Here is a 17787-nt window from a genome sequence, read left to right as displayed (position 1 = left end):
CCCACACCTCTTTCTCCTAAAACAAGTGTCCTCAGCCAGAATGCGGCTGGCAGATCGCAGGGATGATTCATGAAGTAGAATGGGATTCAAGTTGGCTTTTCCACTGGCTGTGCTGAGCCAAAAAGGAGCCAAAATGTGTTTGTTTCCACAAAACAAGCAGCTTTCACAAAGTGACACATCAGGGAGCGGCCACGAGGAGGAAGACAGTCTGATATTTTCTCTGCAACACGGCCTGTTTACTCAATGGGTATTTGCTATGTGTACTCCATCCAGGCGCCACACGAAACCCAGAAGGTTCCTTGCTGAGGCCAGGGGTCCTCCGACCGAGTCTTCGCCTGCTGCTACACAAGGGCTGAGGGGTCAGTCAGGGCCTTTGGAAACTCCTCTGAGACACCTCCGTCAGGAAGCTCGTCTCCAGTCACTGCATCGGATATTAGGACTATTCAGCCCTGTCCATGGTTTTGGTACAAATGCCTCAGAAACTGTGCTTCCTTTACACAGAGCAAGGGAGAAGGGACAAAATTGCAAGGCCCTGGCTGCAAGATGGCCTCCCCGCTGTCTGAGGGCAGTGGCCCACCCTGGAAACGGGGGGTGGGGAGGCCCAGCCTGTCCCATGGGGCACTCCCCAAGCTAATTCAGCAGCCTGGGCCAGGCCCTCATTATAACAGCAATGTCTCTCTAGGGGATTTATTTCTTTAATCGCTATGGATGGTAGTTGGTCCTTCCCCATCATGCAAGAAAAAACTTCTCCTTCAGATTTTCCCTCTTTCAGACTAAGAAGTCCCAGCAAAATAAATCTCTCCATTTGTACTGCATTTCCTTTCTCTCTAGACCACAGGCATCAGGCAGGCAGGATGGTGCTCATCTGAGTCATTGCTATCACCCTATGTCCAGTCCATAGAGTTCTAGCTGTGTCTGGCATGTAGTAGTTGCTCAATAAATGAAAATTTTAAATGCTCCAATTACTGTTTGTTTGTTTGGTTGGTTGGTTGGTTGTTTTTTTTCTGACCTCATCAGTCTTTTTTTCTTGTTGCATAATCAAAGTTATCTGCCAAAACAGCTGTGACGGCTGCTAAAGTATTGAAACACTCTCCAATCTCCAACGCGCGCTCTTCCCAGACATCCTGGTCCTCCTGGCTTCTCACCGGTGTCTCTGTGGACCTTCCAAAACATTCAATAACTCAGCAACTAAAGTTAGCAGAGGCTTCAGGTTCCTGCCATCAGTTAATGCCCAGCACCCTGAACTGAGCAAGTTAAACAGTATTTTATTTTATTTTATTTTATTTTATTTTATTTTATTTTATTTTATTTTATTTTACAGTATTTTAAATACATGCCTGGCTCCAATGATGCCAAAATCATTATATGATCAAGAAAAACACTCCAAGGGAGATAAATTTACATAATAACCCAGAAGTGTTGTCAGAAACTCCTACCTTCCATTCATTACATCTGAAGTAATAGTTGACAAGCTGTGGCCAAAGGTGGAACTTTAGGAACAAAGCTGAGAACATCAGGGAACATCAAGACTGGGAAGCTACACTCGTGGCAACACGGTGAAGGGGCTTTAATGCCCAGACAGTCTTTCCTGTAAAGAATACCTGGAGAATACTGTCAAACTTTTAAAACCTCCCTCCAGTGCTGCATTTATAGAAATAAAATTTTACAACCTCTTCAAAACTTTGAGAAGATACCCACTCGCTGAATAATTTATCAAGTTTTTTTTTTTAGATCAGAGTTTACTTGAGTGTCTTTATTATGTTTTGTTTTATTCATATTTTTAATTTATGTTACAGAATGGTAAGAAAGGCACTGGAAAAAGAGCTGGAGCCGAGCAAGTAAACACCTTCCTAACTAATGCTTCCATGTTTTTCCTCTCCATGGAAGCACATAGAAAAACAAGTATTTGTGCATTACAGTCACCTAGAGAGACGTTTATTTTGCAGTTGGCAAAGGAAATTTTCTGAGTTATTGTTTAAGAGACAGATTTCTAGCAATAACCCTAACCGTGGCCTCAGAACTATAGGTGATAAGCAAGTCTCTTTTTGGCAAGGTAGTGGTGGGGAAATGTGTGTATTTCCCATTACCTGACTTAGGAATTTTAAATAAAGGAAAAAAAACAAAAAAGGCATCTTTCCAATTCAAGGCATATATAAGTCATCTAATGCTGCAGGGTAATCCATATTATGTAATATAATTAATTTAATCTTTAACTAATGAACATTTGGGTCATTTCCAGGTTTGTTCTCTTATAATCAATGAATTGTGATGAATTTTTTTGCATGTACAGATGCATATAGTTTTTATTGGTGAGTCAAAAGTCATGTGCATGTTTTTAATGAACAACACCAGCTGTAGAAAACTAACTATACCATAAGTCCATTTGTGTTTTATTTGCAAAGATATGTATATATTCATCTACGTATATGTGCAAAGGAGTAGTAATTTCTGGAAGGTCACACCAGAAATTGTTAATGGTAGTCACCTCTTGGAAGTGGGGTTGGAATGAAGGGAAGTGTTTTCCCTTTTACACCTGCTGGGTATTTTTATAATGAGCTTATTACTTCTATAATAATTGTTAATAAAATTATGCCCAAGTCAAACCAATACAAAAGTCCCAAATCAGTCGCATTCTGGACCAAGAAGCATTTTTGGCATGTGATTAGTGCCTTTCAAAACAAACTGGATTTCATGGGGAAAAAAAATCCGGAAATTGAAAAAATGTCTGAGATCCCATGAATTAGGACTTAAATCTGCACACATAGATCTCCTTCCTCCATTTCAGTTTGAAAAGTTTAGATTTGCAAAAAAGTAGAGCCCAGAGACTAAGCTTTCCCTCATCAGTTTGATCTGAGTGTTCACGGCCCTGGAAATATCAAGCAAGTTCCTAAATCTTTCTCATTCTCCGTTTTCTCATAGAAAAGTGAAGAAAATAAAAGGGTACAGCACTTTTTACCTCATTAAGCAATTGTGAGGGTTAAAGAGGTAATATACATAGCACTTAGCACAGGGCCTGAGGGAAGCACTCAATTAATGTTAATTATGTTTATATTACTATCATCATTTTATTAAAAAGGCAGCAAATCTAAAAAAAATAACTTATAGCATCATTTTGATTGCACTAAGGTAAACACAACATACAAATGAAAACCCTTCGATGGAAGAAAAGAAAAATAGTAATGGTTGTACAAATATCCAGGCTTCCCTGAGATGACATCTTCCATCTAAACAAATTGGTGTCCCTTGCCTGTGATTATGTATCACAACAAAGTACCATAACAAACCAACGCCAGTGGGTCAAGGAGCAATATTTCAGGGACACTAAATTTGGCACTGTTTGTATTCAAAGAGATAGCTGGTTAATGTTTAGACTACTCCAAAGAAAACATGAGAATCTGCCCTAAATGAGAGGACTCTGTGGACTCCCTCTACCTTGCTTAATTGCTTCTGTCTCCTGTTTGGTCTGTGCTGGTACTGGCTACATGGACTCCCCTGGGTGCATTCAGTACTGCGCAGGTCCAGGTCCCCCATGCAGCCCCCATGGAACTGGACTCAGCCACAAGAGCCGGCCCTTCCTTCCTGCTCTGCCCCAGTGGTGTCTCCATCAGTTGCCTGGAGTCACCACTTGGTGGCTAAGTTTGCTTTTGTTTCTGCTACCCTGTCCTGTTTGTCTATCCCCTTCTAGAGAATGAGCTCTTGAACTCCTTTGGGGTTGAGATTTGAACCCAAAATATCAAAAGCGTACAGCCCAAAAAAGAGAAAAAAAAAGTGTTCCTGTTGCCAAACGAACAATGCAGAGGAATATCAAGTGGAAAAGCAAAGATGCCCCCTCCAAAGTTAAGCATTGTTAACATCTGGTGTGCCTCCTTCCATTGACTTCACAAATATTTACTCGGCACCTGCTATAAGATCCCTGCTCCCTGGGACATTCACTGAGTGTGTGCACTGGGGGTTGGAGAGACGGACAATAAAGGAAAGAGCAGATACATAGAGGAAGCAATTTTCAATGGCAGGTGGTGCTGGGGAAGGCCTCCCGGGGCAGGTGTGACATAAGTTAGCACGCAGGTAGGGAACTTGGTCGGTGAAGGACTCAGAAGGAACACTGCCAGAGAGGAAAGCGCGTAAAGGCCAGAAGTGGAAAAAGTTTATAGTGTTTGAGTTTCAGAAAAGCCACAGGGTGGCTGGGAGCTCAGGGAGTGAGGACAGGTTAGAGGATAATGAGTTGGAGAGGGAAGTAGAGTCAAGGAAAGTGAGCATTATTCCAGAAATCACAGAAAACTCCTAAAGGAAGGAGCATGGTTAGATTTTCATTTTGAAGAGGTGACTCTGGCTGCTCCTGCCCAGAACAGACTTTGGAGAGACAAGAGTGTCATGAGAAGCCCACTGAAGAAACTGCCCTGGTCCGGGCAGGAAAGGGTGGCGTGCATCCCTAGGGAAAGGCATACAGGTCCCCAGCTAGAGACTCATGCTGGGTATCAACTGACCGACCAACCGACCGACCGACCGTGAGTGAGTGAGTGAGTTGCTCATGGTGGCAAACAGTTAAAAGGGATCATCTGAACTGCACACTGGAAAACCTTTTCAATATTCACAGGGAGCATTTCTTTAGGGGTAATGTAATAACCTGGTTTAAAGCATTTACCTTGTCTTGGCAGTAAAAGTGTGCAATCACTTTTATAACCAACGACTTGCTTTCTGTAGCCCTAGGGCATTCATCTGTCACCCAACTAATAAGGCCTGGATTAACACACAGAGTCCCCAAGGATGTGTCCCCTTTACAGAAGCAAATCCAGGGCTGCCCCCTGAGCAGATCTGTAAGAGAGCACCCAACTGCTTCCAACGCCAGCCAGGTGAGGTTGGCTCCGTATCGTCATCACTTTCCAGGTACAAGGCACACCTCTCCCCTCCTACCAGGACCAATCCTGCCCTCCTTCCCCTATTCTGCTGCCTGCCCTCCTACCCTGCTCTGGCTGCTGACATTCCCTAACTCGTTCCTTGGGTACCTGGCTCTAGCTCATGGCGAGTGGCCTAGCTGAAATTCCTGGCCTCCAGAGGGTGCCTACAAACCCTCCAGTTTCAGATTTAGGAGAAACCCATCCCCAAATATTTGGAGGTGGAGAGCAGAAGATGGTCGGAGTCGATCAATACACGCAGATTTTGGAGTTACCCCCATCTCCACCCCGTGTATATAAATTCATACATAGTCAGTTCTGCTGTATCTTTTCTTTTCAAAATGCACTTTGGAAAATGCAAAATATAGTAGAACTGAGATATTGGAGAATGATCTTAAATTAACACAAGTTTCCAATTTTCTCATATGAAATTTCATCTGCAAAACCACGAGCATATGCAGCTGAGCCAAGCAGCATAGGAGTCTAGAAAACACACCCACCTCAAAGGACAACCGAGGGCACCAGATTGGGGACCCACCACCCACACAAGGTCTGCAGCCTCTCGCACATCTCATATAACCCCTCGCTCCGCCTCAGGAAGAGGAAGCCACAACTCTTCCACAGGCAAGCTTCAGAGCTTTTCCAGAAGCACGTGCCACATTTATTATAGTATTTCTGTGTTTCTTACCTATGTACCCTATAAAGCCCTACTGCTTTTTGTCTGAGTTTCTACCTTTGTTTACAATATGTCACTGATGAAATGTTTGAGTGTTTGCCTCAACCTGTTTATTCTTGAGAGCTCTGTGGGTTTGGTGATGCTGCACAGCCCTGCAATTTCTAGGAAGGCACAGGTAGGACACCTTACAGAAGAAATTACCTATAGTCCCATGTATATGTAACTTCGTCCAACCCAAATGAAATTATACTATATGCTTGTTTGGCAACTTGCTATTGACAGGATTCAGAACATGCCAACCCAGAATATGGTGCCTCAGCATATGAGGTATTTTAAGCTGAAGGAGTTTGAGCAAACAGCAGAAGCAGGATCCTGGTCACTCTGATATTTCCCCTCCTTCTCCCCTGAAGCAGGTCCAAAGACTGTCGTGTGAGAGGCGTCTTTATCTTCGAGATGCTGGGGTGCTGGAATATGAATGGAGCCCTTGCTACATTTCCCTTCTTCACTACACTCAGTTCATGCTCTTGGTCTTGGTCTATACCGTCTCTCCACTACTGTCCACTATGCATGAAAACACTCAGATTAAACTCTTATGGTCCTCATTTCCTTCTGAGGGCTCCATGTCACATAGACTTTTATTAAATACATGTGTATGCTTTTCTCCTATCCAGCTGTCTTTGTCAGTTCAATGTTCAGACACAGCCAGGGACCCTAAGAGAGTCAGGGGAAGTTTCTGTCTTTGCCCTTGACACTGTCTTCATTTAACAACGAGTGTGGACATCACTTTGCTAACATAGAGCTTGGAACCCAGATTTATATGCTATGTGTAGATCTACACATAAATATTATCTGTAAAGACTGTATCCATGTGCTGTGATCAACATTTAGGTGGTTTATGTTTTTTGTTGTTGAAGAGAACTTGCCGCACTTGGGTCAGTGTAGGTGTCAGAGAAATCCCTGCAAGTGCAATTGCTGCGTTAAAGGTACACACATGTGCAATTGCTGCGTTAAAGGTACACACATTTAATTTTTATATTCCACTGACATTGGAGATCATCAATTCTTTAAAGTTTATGAATCATACAACTTAAAATGTATATATATTCTGAATAAACAATGGCTAGTTAACAGTGACTAGTTAACTTAGTTAACATTGACTTATCACCATTGGTCCATTAATTGTGACAAACATACTACACTGTAGTAATATGTTAGTAATAGAGGCAACTGGAGATAGGATATATGAGAACTATGTACTGTTTTCTCAACTTTTCTATAAAACTGTCAACAAATTACAAAGCTTATTTAAAAATATTCCTAGATACTATCTTATGCTATTTGTGTATCTTTATTAATGAAGCTGAACATATTTGCACATGTATATAAATCTTGTGCCTTTTGATTTCTGTTCACTTCTTTTCAACATTCTATCTCTAGGTATGTATTAGACCATCTTTTTCTCCAAGTTTCTATATAATTTTGTGTATGTGCTCTTTCATGATCTATGAAATTTAGTAAAATCTGTCCAGTTTTCAAGACTTTGGGATTTTATGGCTTTCTAAGAAAAGATCAACTCAACTCACCATTGCATTTAGAAGAATTTTACTCACAATTAACCTAAAATATTTCTTTCAATTAATTGATGAGCCAATTATATTACTCTGCTTGCACTGCCACAACAAAATGCCACAGATGTGAAGCCACAGGGTGGTGGGGAGTCTTAAATAGCAGACATTTATTTCTCAGAGTTCTGGAGCCCAGAAGTCTGAGATAGGGACCCAACAGGGTTGGTGTCTGGTGAGATATCTCACGCTGGCTTATACACAGCCACCTTCTTGTTATGGCCTCTTCTCTGTGCAAAGATAGAGAGATCTCCGGAGTTTCTTCCTCATCTTATAAGGACACTAATCCCATCAAATCAGGGCCTCATCCAGTGATATTGTTTAACCTTAATTGCTTCTCTGAAAAAGCTCTGTCTCTACATACAGTCATGTGGGGGTTAGGACTTCAGCATATGAATTGAGGATAGAGATGCATGATTCAGCTCATAAAATCAATCAACAGATATTTATTGATAAGGGATTAAATATTTTGCACCGTGCTCACTGAGATAGAGAACTAGGCCTCTGATATCTGCCAATTTCCAATCTAATCTTACAGATACGGAACAGCATTTACAAGAGTTGGAAATTTGCAGATTCGAGAGCTTCCCCGGAGGAAAGAAAACACAGTGTAATGTCTACACTGCAAAGTTTCCGCTGTGCATCCCAGCACACAGAGCTGTACCTTGAAGTGAAATATATCAGTACAGTCCTCATTCTCTAATCAAAGGAGACTCGTGAGGTGGATATGAAGGTGAGCTCATAATACATGGAAGAGGAAGAGGGAGAAGGTGAAGATTCTAGAAAATACTGGTGTACAAACAGAAAACGGATGCTAGGGATCCGAGGCTTGCCAGATGGTATACCCCTGCCCCCAGCCCCCCGCTTGGGACCAGAAGTAACAATTCCACATACATTGTACATATTTTTCCTCTGAAATACTCAAAGCATTTTTAAAATATTTGATGCCCTCTCATAACTACACTGAGATAGAAAAGAAGTACATATCTTTTTTTTTAATTAAGTGGTGATCAATACCTAAGGGGATTCATTCTCACGAATTCATTTAGTAACTATTTTGCTGAATATCTTGTTTGCATAAAAGAGCCTCAGATGGGTGAGAAAGTAACAACTAGTAGAAAAGAGAACCTACCTGGAAAAAAACTAGGTCTCTGAGTTGGAAGAAAGTAAGAACTTGTCAGCTTGGAGAAAGAGTCCCTCTCTGCTTTGGCAAACCATGGAGAACAGGAGCATGTGCATGCTTCACCCTCTGGGGTCCCCAAAAGGATCCGCAGGACCCTTCCCACAAAGCTCCCCAAGTAGCCACCACCACCACCAGAGCCAGGTTGGGGCACTGGCCAACATCTGTCCCTTGCACTGTTCTGTGCTGCTTCCATCGTCATGAGCAGCCTGAAAGCTCATGTCATACCACTGTTTGTTTTTGAGCTTTCTTCATTATCAGTAAAGTAAGAATCATGTCTATTGCTATGCGTCTACATCATCATTTTAATAGCTCCACAATAAGGAATCTTTCCAATCAATAGAAACTCTGGGGATAGATAGATGATAGATAGATAGATAGATAGATAGATAGATAGATAGATAGATAGATACAGACTTATATCTCCAACTGGTTCTTTTTCTCTGAAGAGCCCAGATAATACAGTGGGTATTCAGAAAGGGGTTTTAAGAAAACCCACAAAACAGACAACCAAAACTAGTGCATGTGGAGTGTGTACACCTGGTTCTCTTTGCTGAGGCTGGAGAGATTGAAGTGAAAACAACCAGTTGTCATACTATGATTCTGCAGGAAAAGGTAAGTGTGACAAGAAACCTCCAGCGACACTCAAGGCTGCAGCACCTAACTGAATAACGTCCGAGGGGACAGCCACAATGAATTTTGCTTTGTGTGAACACTGCCTATTTACACCGAGTATCAGGTGTGCTTCAGAATGGCGAGGCTGCCGTTAGCCTTGACCAAGGTAAGGACCTTCCCCTCCCTCCCGCCGGCAGTGGTGAAGAGGAGGCTTGGGGCCCCAGGAATAGTTTTTCCTACAGAACCTTTCAATGGCAACTTTCTCTGCTCTGATGGGCTTCTCTGGAGAGTATTTCCAGAAAGAGTTCTATTTGAGGGTTCCCTTTGGTGCAGGAGGCTCCAATTGCTAATGGTGATGATTATCCTTGTCATTATCATTAAGCCATTCATTTGATCGTGATTATTTTATTTTCTCCATCCAAAACCGTGCTGTGCCTCTTTGAAGAACTTATTTCAGGTAATTATCTTAAGGGCTCTGTGAGGTCGATTGATAGGACTGTTCCCATTCTGTGAATGATGAGATCCAGGTCCTGGGCTTAAGAATTCCCTGCAGAGTCAGCGGGAGTCAGAGCTACCTCTGCTTGATGAGTGTGCCTCTTCCCCTTTGCCACCCTAATGTTCTAGCTTCGAGCTCATTCTAAGGTAGGCGTAGAAAGAAGACCAATGGGATGTAAATCTACAGCAGAGACCAGCAAACTTTGGAAACTGCCAGAGAGTAAACACTTTAGACTTGGTAGGCTAGACAGTTCCTCATAGCAGTGTGAGATCAGCCTGATACAGTAGAGAAACCAATGAGCATGGCTCTGTTCCAATAAAGCTTTATTGATAAAAACAGATGGAGGGCAGATATGGCCCTCAGAACGTGGTTAGACCATCCCTATCTGCAGAAAGAACAACAGATGGGAGAACTGGTTACAGAAGTTGGAAGAACGTAGCAATGGCAAATTAATGACCCTATCTTTAACCTCAGAATCCTTAAAATCTAGCAAGGAATGTCAGGTAAGCCTATTTAAAAAGGGGGGAAAAGCCCAGAGATTCAGAGAGAGAAAACCCGAACCTAGAAAAAATATAAAATGAAGGTAACGCGAATCATAAATTTCTAGGAGCAAAACGAGTCGGGCACAATTCAATTAGCCCAAGTGTCTCCGACAAAGCAGGCACAGAGCTGGGTTTAAGGCAGAGTAAGGAGTGGAGACTAACAGAGGCACAAAAGTCCCAGGTCTTAGGATTTCTGAAATTTGTATAACAGAGAAGGACTTAAGACCCTGGAGCAGAACTACAAAACTATAGGTAAATAAGCAAAGGCATTTGTGTGCTAAAAAAAAAAAAAAAAAAAAAAAAAAAAAAGGATGCAGTAAATAAAATTTCATTACTGCCCCCCTCCAAGAGAGTGTCTATTAAAATAAATGTCATCTGGCCAGACTAACAAGCGGCTAAGTCTGAATTATTGATTACCCTATGAAAGTCTTCGCTCAGAATGTTCCGTGGGTTAATGCAATAATCCAACCCATTTCCCCCCGTCTGTCCTCTGCTCTTCCTTCTCAGCTGCAGTGTCTGTCAGCTGTGAAATGTAAACCATGTCCTGGTTTTATCTGGAGTCTCTCTCACTCTCTCTCTCTCTCTGTCTCTCAATGTAACCCTGGGCTCTCGTGCATCATCAAAAGTCCCGCCCTGAAAGCCTAGAGAATCAGCTGGCAAAAAGGAGAGCAGGCTCAGTGCTATTTTCCTACAGAGTAATTTTCTTTTCTTTTTTTTTTTCAGAGTAATTTTCAAATGGAAATTGGATGCAGTTGCATGATGGGGCTTTTCTTCTCTGCTTGGAGCACCGGACTTAGCAGGCTCCAAATCCCCAGCTCCGGGCAGGGCACACACTTTTCTGGGTGCTGGTAGTGACAAATTTCTGTTGCGAGAATACTAGGAATTGGGGAGTCAGGAAAGGGGTGTGGAGCTAGGGAAGTGTCAAGGGATTCGCGTTCCTAGTTCAAAGATGACCAGGTTGGGAGATCCAGGTTAATATCGTAGTAAAGTGGCCCAAGCAGGTGACAAAAATTACTATCCCGGAAAGAGCAAAATCTCCCCCCTCCCCAAAGAATATATGATTGGTTGAGCCATCAAGTCCATGAGGCAAGAAATGGTCTGTCTCCCTGGGTTTACTGGGTCTCCTCCATTGTTCAAACCGATCTTGGGTTCCCGGACCTTGGCCCTGAGCTTCGACTGAGGTATTCACCTTGTGTTAACACATTGACTTTCTTGATCAAACTTTACTTAGACTCTTAACTTTGTGGGGCACCTGGATGGCTCAGTGGTTGAGTGTCTGCCTTCGGCTCAGGCTGTGACCCTGGGGTCCTGAGATCGAGTCCCATGTCGAGCTCCCTGCAGGGAGCTTGCTTCTCCCTTTTCCTGTGTCTCTGCCTGTGTGTGTGTGTGTGTGTGTGTGTGTCTCATGAATAAATAAATAAGATCTTTAAAAAAAAAAAAAGAATCTTAATTTCATTGCCTACAGAGCCGTGTAGCTAATTGTACGAAAACCGAGTATCCAGGTCATTGTCCCAGAACCTGAGTGACCACTTCTCTTGGCCTAGAACCCCCAACAATGGCAGTCACTTCATTCAGACCCCATAGCTATATGACACCTGAACGTGGACCGGCTCTGCCCACTATGGCACCTGCTGGCCACATGCAGTTTCCGAGCATCTGGAACATGCCATGCTGGACTGTGTTGTGCTTGAGTGAAAATACACACCAGGTAGAATGTCACAGAAGGTACCTATCTCTGTTGTGATTTTTATATTGGTTACATGCTGAAAAGATAATATTTAGGGTACCCTGGATTACATAGAACATTTACATGAAATTCACCTACTTCCTCTCACTTTTTAAATGTGGCTCCTGGAAAATCCAAAATCACCTTTGTGACTCACATTACATTTCTGTGGGGAGGCGCTAACCTGAAGTTACAGAATCTGTAAGCAGGTGACAGAGAGAGTGAGCTCAGATGCACAGCATCGTGGCAACCCACCAAGCACGTGATCGGAGGGCGACGTTGTTCACCAAAGGGGAGCAGATCTCACAGGTTATGGTCAAAATGGTCTTCCTTTCTGTCCTTGGTAAAAATGAAATTATTTTTCAAGTTAGGTGTCTAACATTTGCTGTCTCTTACTTACGAGCCAGAGCTTTGCCATTCCTGTCTTGAAAGGAAGCCTTCCTTAGGAGAGGCAGGCTCTCTCTAGGTTGGGTGAGCCCCATGGGGAAGGGTTTCAGGGAGCTTCATCCCTGAATTCACAGCTCATCAACAATGACCGGACTTTAGGATTTCTGGACAAACCCTCATTAAGTGGTAGATGTTAAAGGCTTAAAGGAATTGAAATTTGCTGTGTTGGTGCCCACAGATACTTTGGTCATAGCTTTGAAATCAAACCACGATCATAATTCTTCCACACTTAAGAACACCCCCAAATAAGAAGTTATCTTAGCTGAATTTTATTTTTTTAAATCTTATTTATTTATTCATGAGAGACACACACACACACACACACAGAGAGAGAGAGAGAGAGAGAGAGAGGGAGACACAGGCAGAGGGAGAAGCAGGCTCCCTGGAGGGAGCCTGACGTGGGACTCCATCCCAGGACTCCAGGATCATGCCCTGGGTCAAAGGCAGGCACTAAACCACTGAGCCACCCGAGCTGCCCTTAGCTGAACTTTAAAAGAAAAAGTCAAGTATCTTTTAGGACGGTGATTCTTACAATGGAGTAGGATGAGATGGGATCTCCCCAAACAAGGTGGGACCCTGCCCCATGGATGGCACTGTTCCTTGTTACTGATGGGATGGGTTGATAGCCTCAGGTATGACAAGTGGAACAAAAAAGTTAAGAATAAGTACTTGAGTTCAATTCACTAAGCACTCCTCAGGATCTCCGTGGCCCCCTTCCGTCCAACCCGGGCAGAGCCATCCTCCTGGGCAGACAACCTGTGCCTCTTCGTGGCGCCCACGGGGAAGGGCTTCCTGCTCGGGTACTGAGCTGCTGTCACGTCCTGGAGTTCTTACCAACGTCTTTGAACTGGTGTTTTGTTGACGGAGGTCCAATGGGACGAGCAAGTGCAGGAGCAGAAAGTTGTCGCCCCACAGGCTCTCGTTGGCTGTTGAGCCACCCCCGACATGAGCGTTCAGGATTCCCCACGAGCATAAGATTCCAGGTGATCAATAATCAGTGGAGTTCAGGGAGACTGCGCGTGAGAGCAAGGCAAGCGTGCTGCATCTGTGATGGGGCAAGCAGCGCTGCAGACAGCCCCAAGAGGCCGTCCTTTCCGTGTGCAAAAGAACTTGGCCTCCAGTGCACAATGAAAGCACGGCATTCGGAGAAATAAGAGGATCTGAGGGATCCCATGCACGGCAGGTCCCTGGATGGGCAGCCGCACAGGTGGACAGCGATGCCACACAAGAAAAGGATGGATGGCCCCAGAGCTCCTTTGCCTTTTGCACTCAGTGGCCCAGCCTAGGCTAATGATGGGTAGTGTTGCTAGAAGGTGTACCCGCAGCTGGAACAGGGAAAGAGAGGGCCAGCAGGCCGTGGTGGGCCCATCGGGTGGGCCGCCCGGTGACCTGGTCCGAGGGCACATTCTGTGTGATTACGTCCAAAGGAGAACAGGCTTAGGTGTAGGTGTTCCATCCGTCGGTAATGACACAGAGACCAAGCTGCGGGCGTGCAGTCTAGTTCCCAGACGTCAGAGGCTGTTTTCTCCCCCCTCATGCTGTTTGGTTAAGATTTTTTTTTTTTTTTAAAAAAGACCCATGTGAATGTATAAGCTATGAAAGGTGAACTGGGTAACCTTACTGATTCTGCATGTGAATTAAATGCATGGATATCTGCATTTAAAACTGGCATGCAGAGTATGAACACTGCAACTCAGGCTAATAAATTTTTTATTTTTCTTTACTTAGATCAACATGAAACAGCAAATAATAATAGTAATATGAATTTAAAAACATGAGAAATTGAGAGAGGGACGCCTGGGTGGCTCAGGGGTTGAGCATCTGCCTTCGGCCCAGGGCATGATCCCGGGGTCCTGGGATCGAGTCCCACATTGGGCTCCTTGAAGGGAGCCTGCTTCTCTCTGCCTGTGTCTCTGTCTCTCTCTGTGTGTGTCTCTCATGAATAAATAAGTAAAATCTTTAAAAAAAAAAAAAAGAAGAAGAAGAAGAAGAAGTTGAGAGAAAGAGACCATGGAGGAAGAGAACCAGCTTTACATTTTAGTGCTTTTAGTGACACTTTTTCCTGCTTTTTGAACAAGGGGCCCTGCATCGTTTTCATTTTGCACTGGGTCCCACGCATCACGTAGCTGGCTCTGTTCCTAGTTCTTTACATCTCATAACCCTTGACAGTGCCCTAAAGAGAAATTCTTAAACTCCCTGATTTTCTTTTGTCCTTTGGAGATCGTCAGCTGCCACCTGTTACCAAGTCGGCCAATGTCACGGGAGTTCAGATCCCTGAGTGTTCCTTGGGAGGTGGTGCTTTGGTGAGTTGGGTGAATCCATGGCCTCCTGGCCTCCTTCCAGGTCCTCATCCCTCAGCCTCCCTCTTTGCAGGGTGTAAGCAGAAGCAGGAAGGCTACTGAAGGAGCATCTCTCCCTCTGCCAGAGCATTCCATCTATGTGTCTGACTTCCTACCATTACCCTGCTTTTTGGGTTAGGGATTGCTTTTTCTGTTTCCCAGGCCAACCTCCAAGTTGCTACTCACTCTTCTGATCAATATCTTATTTATAAACAATTTTCCACTGCTTATCTCCAGGTGCCCTATGAAGCCTTAGTCCCAACCTTTGATAACATTGATCTTTGGTCCAGATTGAGAGTGAATCTCTTTCTTAGAAAGGCCTGTCCTTATCCCTTACACAAAATACAGCTTTGCAAAATAATTTAGAGACAGATATTTGAACAGAGATTTAAAGTGACTTCGTGCCACACCAGATGAGACCAATCAGATAAACTGTACTAGAAAATTCAGGGCTTTGGATGCCCCCTCCCCCCGACTTTTTCTTTGACCAAAAGACCTGCCACTCTTATGTTCAGGTATCTGGTAGTATCTGCTCCATGCAGAAAGTGTCAGTGGAAGATTGGATAAGGCCTCACCCAACGTTGCGATCCTGTATCTGCAAACCGCTCTGACGTGTCCTTACTGCTCGATATAATTAGCACATGAACCATCAGACACGTAATACAAAAATCAGCAACCGTAATCTCCCCATCTAGACAATGAGCCTCACGAGTGCGCTCACCGAGAGGCTGTCATAGAGTCCAGCACTGAGTGGGGTTCACGGTCTCTGCTCATTTGTCCCCACTTACTCAGGCCCCGCATGGAATTGGGGCTTCCAGAATGCACCACCCAGGTGATTACCTGTTTCAAAATCAGCAAGGGCAAGGTTTCTCTAAAATTTGCTTTGGGGGCTCACCCTCTGTTTTTATAGTAATGTTTCATTACTAAAATATGCATCTATCGTAGACACATACTGGTGTAAAGAAATCACAGACACTCACCACCCGTTGCCTCAATCCCTCTTTGGCACATGTTCTTTGAAACTTTTCAATATGCGCGCACACGGCCATTCCTCAGAGCAGATACATACACCCACAAATAGCATCATTTTTAGCAAAGCGTGTACATGGATTGTATTGGCTCCTTTGACTGCTTTCTCCAGGGGGGAAAGAGAATACAAAAGAATTAAAGGATCATGTCCAGGTATAAAAGCACAGGTGGTACTCCCACCCTGGCCCTCTCTCTTCCCAGGAGCCTAGAAGATGTCGTTAGCAACAACTATTAGCAAACCATCTCCCCACAATTGGCCTTGTTTCTATTAGTAACAATAATGTTTAATGATAAGATATCCAGGAAGATCAAAATAGTCCTTGCTGATTTGAGGGCAAATCATGCAGGAGCAAGAGTAGATGGGATGATGAAGCAGAATGGGAGTGGATTATGGCTAATTCAATCTCTCGTGCAGAAAAAAAAAAAAAATTCTAGATGTGTTTTGTTTTGACTCACTTGAGTCATTGACTCCTGAGTCATTGACACTTGCCACCCATTCAGTGAGGGGCCTTTGTCTGGGCCCAGACCCCCAAGGAGAAAGCCACAAGGCATGAGGCGTGGAAACTGAGAGGCCAGCCTTCTCGCTGCCCGGGTCACTGTGCCCTCCCCACCAGCCTTCTCTTCTGGGCACAGGGCTGTGCCTTCCGGAAACTCTCCCCAGGCGCTGTGACGCCATTTCACAAAGACAAAGTCTTCCTTTATTCCGTTAAACCCAGGAGAAAGACCGTGGTGTGATCAAAAATGAAAAGACTACTTTGCAGGACGCCTGGATGGCTCAGTGGTTGAGTGTCTGCCTTCAGCTCAGGGTGTGACCCTGGAGTCCCAGGATCGAGTCCCACATCGGGCTCCTTGCATGGAGCCTGCTTCTCCCTCTGCTGTGCTTCTGCCTGTCTCTCATGAATAAACAAATACGGTTTTAAAAAGAAAAGACTACTTTACTGAAGGGAAAAGAAAAGAATCTTTTCTAAAGGCCATTAAATGCATACTGCCCTACTAGTTCTAGTGAAAGGTTTCACTTAACACCTAAATTTATCACTGGGCTGAGCTGGGGTCTCCCCAGGAATCCAGATTTCTCATTGTTTGTTTGTTCAAACACAAGGCAAGTCAGGAGCAATTTATCAGCACAATCCCATTGAACCCGGTGGCTACTTGTTTCCGCCTAGTGGGACTGAGTTGCTGTTGGCAGGAACACTGGACGCCAATTCCTTCTCTCAGTCCTAATCATGCCTGCCTTCTTATGTACTCACGGGATCTGCTGTCATATCCTTCATGCACAGGAACCTCCTTGGATGCTGCTCCCCAGGGATTCATCAAGAACGAACATTACAGCGTCCCCACTTCTCTGATGGGTCAAATGCTCCCTGTTACTCTGGGGATGGCAGAGGGTGAAGAGTGGACACCAACATGGGGCTCGGGATTGTTTGCTTGCCTGTTTGTGTAGGTAGGGACCTCATTTCTGTTCCAAGTAAGATTCTGATTTGAAAAGAACTGTCTGCTGCATGTCCCCACAGAAGCAATAAAATTCCCCCCCTCCCGACTCCCCTAAAATTCAAAGAGGGAGGGAGTCTGCTTCATGCTCATCACCTCTCTCCTGTCATCGGGGTGAATGGGGATGCATGCACTCACTCCCAAGCTGGCTCAGTGAACAAGCAGTGAACTTGTCCCCGCAGCAGAAGCAGAGGGGGCTTTGATTGGTTCTTCCAAACAAGACATTTTTAGAGTTGTGTCTGTCCCTTCTTCATTTGGGTCCCGTTCCTCTTAATTTGGGCCTGTTCTTGCCTCCAGTTGTGAAGGAGATGGGTCTTCGGAAATCTTTTTTTTTTTTCCCATGCTTTTATGTTATATATGGGGAATGTGATGCCTGAGGAGTTCCCGTTACCTTATTTGGGGAAACACGCTACTCAGTTTTTACAGTATTTTTTACATTGTGAATCTTTAAAAATTGGTTTTCCAGGAAAGCACCAGTCCTACCATGGACTCTAGTTTGTCTCTAACACCCAGAACATCCGAGTTACCAGGAAACAATGCTCGCCCCGAATGGTGGCTAGCGGAGAATTGATACCCTGTGGTTTCATCAAATCTTAGATACCAGTTGAGTATAAGACACTCAATTATTGTATGTGGTACTAAGAAAAAAATAATGCATACACAGAAATTTCTAAGATTTCTTCACATTAAGGAAATGATGATTTATATCATGTCTTGACCTCATCGCTGATTGCC

Source organism: Canis lupus, chromosome 5 (genome assembly GCF_048164855.1).
Source record: "Canis lupus baileyi chromosome 5, mCanLup2.hap1, whole genome shotgun sequence".
Classification (NCBI taxonomy): domain Eukaryota; kingdom Metazoa; phylum Chordata; class Mammalia; order Carnivora; family Canidae; genus Canis; species Canis lupus.
Note: the sequence above shows the minus strand (reverse complement) of the source record.